The following is a 5,006-nucleotide window of genomic DNA, read 5'->3' as shown; positions in this document are numbered from 1 at the left end:
TCCATTCTTCTATTCCACTTGCTGTGCTGGAACCTAAAGCGCTACGTCGCTGCTTGCACAATGCGTCATCATTTGCCATGACTGCAGTCTGTTATCTCCATGGTTGCGTCTATGAATTCCTCCATCTTTCTGCTGTTGATTGGTTGTTACAAAAAGTCACAATTAATGAAACCAAGCACAATAAAGGAGCAGCACTCATATCACTTTTTTGTTTTACAACTGTTTTATTTGTTAATTTATTTCAAAACACGCAATTTACCCATATTATCCTTTTAAGTTTTTTTATTTTTCTGTAACAGTTATTACTCGGGGTTTTTTTTCATTCTCAAAAGTCTCAACTAGAGTGAAACTAAAAGTCTTCCACAGGCTCTCCGGCTTCTGCAGTGGGAGGAGGGAAAAGAGGCTTCCTCATCGGACGTGAAGTGGGTGGAAGTGCATTTGTGAACTGTTTACATTGGTTGTGTGTATCTGTGTGTGTGTGTGTGTTAAGTGCAGTATGTGGAATGTCCACATGGCCGGTAACAATCACAGGACCCGTAGAGTAGCCCAGAGAGCTCGACATTGTCTTTCTAGGTTTGGCAGCCAGATTGTCATACCTCTGATTTCATCTTTGGTTTCAGCAAACACTCTCAAAAGGCAGACTCACCCTCTCCAGCATGTGCCTATGTCTGTTTGTGTGTCCGTTCGTCTGTCTGAGTGCAATATAAGCCAGCATCTCCAGACGACTTTGTAAACTTAGGTAATTACAATGTAAGTGTCTTTGCATTGATTGTGGCCCTTCCTTGGCGCTAGGGGACAAAGACAGTCAAACATTGTATAGGAATGGAGCCATGAGCGGGGGAGGATCTGTTTGCAAACAACAGCATGGACTCCATTTGGGTGTCAGTGGCAGTTTTGGGTGTTTGGTGTAAAGCTGTATATGTGAAATCAAACCGGGGAAACATGGGGCGCTGTAGTGCTCCACTCTCTGGGGTGGCTCTGCCCACTGCAGCTGCTGGGACCAGTGAGTGGGCGATGGAAGGTCATGGAGGTCAACGTATGAGAGGATGGAGGGGGGGGAGTTGGATGTGAAAGATTGGAGGGGAGGTTGAGGGTTATACACTCTGACCCAGCAGCAACGATTAAGATTGGGGGGGTCAAGTGTTTGCATAGTTATCTGTGCAAAAGCCACCAACCGGAGCCATTTTTTAATTCCTCGCGGCTGGTTACATCATCATTGGATTAGCAGGACATTTTTGGTGAGTGATGGGGAAAGTGGTTCGTACACCACAGCTCGTTTTTTTTTTTTTTTTTTTTTTTAACTCCTTTGCCAGAAGGTGAGAACTAGGAGTGAAAAGTGATGAGAGGTGAGGGGTTGAGTTGATGAGTGTTGGTTAGGAGTGTTAGTTGTATGTCTGATGGGATGACTGGTGACAGAGGAATGGTGGAGCAGTGGTTTGGCAGTCGGGCACTACAGCTCGTCACGATGCAGAGAGCCTCTTTGTGATTTTTCTCTTTTGTCCTCCCCCCCTCCTCCTCCCCGCTGGCCTGCCCTCTCTCTACCTTTTTCTGGTTTTGAAACTGATTGTCTTCTACCATCACAAAGACACTTGGTTCTGATTGATTAACAGGTAACAGAAGAGGGAGAGCACAGTGTGACTGGGGGGGGCTACATCAGCCCCATCGGCCCCTGCTCCATCCCACACGGACGCGTCCCGTGCACGTGATGTTTGACAGCACGTGCACGGGAAGCTTTTGGTGAAGACGGGCAGTTGCCAGGTGGTTGGTCGGTCCGTCAGTAAGAAATGGTGTCAAATTTTTGCATGACAAATATTGCAACCCATGGCAAAGGAATAGAAATAGAAAACACTTTGTCTTCCACATTGGTACAAATGAACACGTATACACAGATTGAAGAAAAGCATGTAGACAGACATACTGGTATATTCAAGGCCGTTCAGGTCTGTGTGTGTCCCTCTGATTAACTCCAAGTAAACAGCCCGTCTTTGGAAAAGCAGGACACACTTTCCAGAACCCGAGTGAGGACTACAAGCTGAGGAATGAAGATTGAATGCTATTGATTGGAAGGAGAGGAGTTTGACCTCCCCCAGCACACACTGCCCCCTACTGTCTGGATATATATACATCAAAGAAACATGGGGAAAGGGTAAGGGTTGCAACAACACATGCACACAACCAGTGAATCCAACAGTGACAGAAATTCTAAAAACAAGGACCCCTCCATTGGCTAAAACCCCAAATCCTCCCCACCCACTTTGTTTTATAACCAAAATATCACCCACCCCTTCTCCACCCACTTCCACATTTGTCCATCCTTCTCCTCTACCCACAAAAAATCACAGGTCATTCCTGTTGGTTTCTATACAGTTATACAATATCCATGCACGAAAGAAAAAAGTGCACCTTCTTTTCAACAGGAGGTGCGGGTCATTAATATTCTAAGGACAGCAGGAGCACTTGAACACACCCAGGAACCTTCAAAAGTAATCGAGAAACACTTTTTTTTTTCTTTCAGAGGAAAAAAACAACTTAAAGGCAGAATAGAGCTAACGATGTTGAATAACCTCTCCTTTGGTTCAACATCACATTTTTGGTTTAAAATCTTTGATCAAATCACATTTTTTCCCCCTTCTGTTATTGTTTCTTTCACCATTATTACCCAGCAGTGAGAGCGCTCTTACTCATCCTCCTGTTGGTTTGTACTTTCTCTCCTGTCTTGTCGTATCTTTGTGACCCTCCTCAGAAACATTCACAATGTCTTCTCCTTTATGAAAACAGTAAATACATGCCGTAGCAAAAACAAACGAGAGAACGTACGAGTAAAATAAAGCCAACAAATAAAAGGAATTTAACAGTATAAAGCTTCAAGTCACAAGTTCCAAAACTAACTATCATAGTATCATAGTTTCATAATCATCGTTATCATTAGCAGTATTATTTTCAGTTTAAATTACATAAAGTTTACATGAAAGGTTTTGAGGTATTTCAGAATTAATTGTCAACACACGCCTACCGAGTCTTAGCACTTGCCAGGGGGGAAGGTTTGGACTGGACAGACAAGGTGGAGGGAGGAGAGAGTTTGTGTCAGTGAGTCTTCCACACTTCTCTAGTGCAGCCTCTGTGCTCGCACGCAGTGGAGAGAGAGAAAGAGGGACAGAGAGACATTTAGTGGTGAGAATCTACATTTATGAAACCTCAAGTGCTTACATCCACAGCCTTTCTACCCGCCCTCTTTCTCTGTTACACAAAAATACCTCTGATGTGAGGAAAGGTAAAGCGGCTGAGGGTCTAAGCATGCCGAGCAAAGGCTGAAGTCAGCCTGACGGACTGAGGAGTAATGTATGATTTCGGTTTCAAATAAATAGCGTATAGAAAATGTTATATAGACTTTCTACATGATAAAGTGCTTGTATTCTAGTGTATCAAGATGGAAAGTCAATATGAGAGAAATGCTGACACAGCCCCCACTCTGTGTCCCTCTCTTTTGCCCCCCTTTCTGTCCATCCAATTATTGGTGCATTGTCTCTGTGTGTGTGTGTGTGTGTGTGTGTGTGTGTGTGTGTGTGTGTGTGTGTGTGTGTGTGTGTGTGTGTGTGTGTGTGTGTGTGTGTGTGTGTGTGTGTGTGTGTGTGTGTGTGTGTGTGTGTGTGTTTCCAGTGCAGTCCCACCCATGGTTGAAGGGAAAAGGCACTCAACTCTGTCTGCATGGCAGCCACCTCCTCCAATGTGGCATGATGCAGTCTGACTGCGCTGCTAGTGTGTGTGTGTGTTTGTGTGTGTTCGTGTTGGGTAAATGAAGGGCTTATTTTTTTTTTTGTTTTGTTTGGGTCCCCCTAGGCAGTTTGTGACTGGTAGGCTGCAGTATCTTTGGTATTAGTGGCGGTTTCACAAACCACTCAGCTTGTGTGAGGTAGCCACATTGGTTCTCACTACAAACAAATGTCATTTTGTCAGCTTAATGTCTAGAGTTAAGTCTAGCTAGGTACCTATGCTCACTGCTCTGCACACCACAAGTCAATTTGAAGCTCTTCCTCTTTTTGGTGAATTTAACTCTCTGCTTAAAGCAACGTGAATTTAGTCAGTATCTCCTGATCGTCGCCTCTACAAGTACCACCTTTTATCTAATCTGCACCACTAATCTGACTACATTGTTAGGAAATGCTACAGTTGCATCTTAAGACCATACAGACAACTAGTGAGTCCCCCCCCCCCCACCTTCCAGTAAAACACACTGACTCAGCCAGAGCGTTTGGAGGTCAGGCTTCCCCGTTTTGTGGGGCTTTGCTTGAAGGGCTGAGAGTCACACAGTCCTGGTTTGAAATACCAAAAGAAGAAGCCTCTCCTTGTTTTTCTTCTCCTCTGTAGCTCCCTGTGTTTCTGTTATGTTCTCTTTCTTGTGGTATTTGTTCACCTTGAGTTTTTTTTTCCACACTGAATGCAAAAGAAAAAAAGAGAAAAACTCTCAGTCCTTGCCTCAGTCTTTGCATTCCTCTTTTTTCTCTTTTAAAAAGTCCTTCTTCTTTTTTTTTCTTTTTTTTTTTTTTTTTGATTCATCAACAAGGTGCACATATGCACAACAGAGCACAATAGTAACAAGAAATAGAAACTTTGTGTCTATGGTACTAATTAAATACCCGCATCAATATAGAGAGAAAGAGAGAAGAGTGAGGAGAGGGGTTGGGAGGGAGAGAGGAGGTAGAAAACCAAAGATAGGATGAGAGAGATTTCCTTTTGCTTTAGTTTTGTGATATTTCTCAGGTGTGTTGTGTAGCACATGTTGTTTGTTTGTCGTAACTTTGTTGTTTGAGGTTTGGTTTTTTTACACCCTAAAGCCTAAATCTTTTTTTCCATTTCCTTTCCTTAAAAAAGTAGACTTTAATTCAGTTAAAAGCTGATTGTTGGCCACTATGGCACACACCGCCTGTCAGTGGAGCGCTATGTGTTAACCCTAGTACCATATTCTCTGACTCACATTAAGGCAGTAAGCATTGGCACTAATTGTTGTA

This window comes from Gouania willdenowi, chromosome 4 (assembly GCF_900634775.1).
Source record: "Gouania willdenowi chromosome 4, fGouWil2.1, whole genome shotgun sequence".
NCBI lineage: Eukaryota > Metazoa > Chordata > Actinopteri > Blenniiformes > Gobiesocidae > Gouania > Gouania willdenowi.
The sequence above is the reverse complement of the archived record's forward strand: the minus strand, read 5'-3'. Positions refer to the sequence as shown.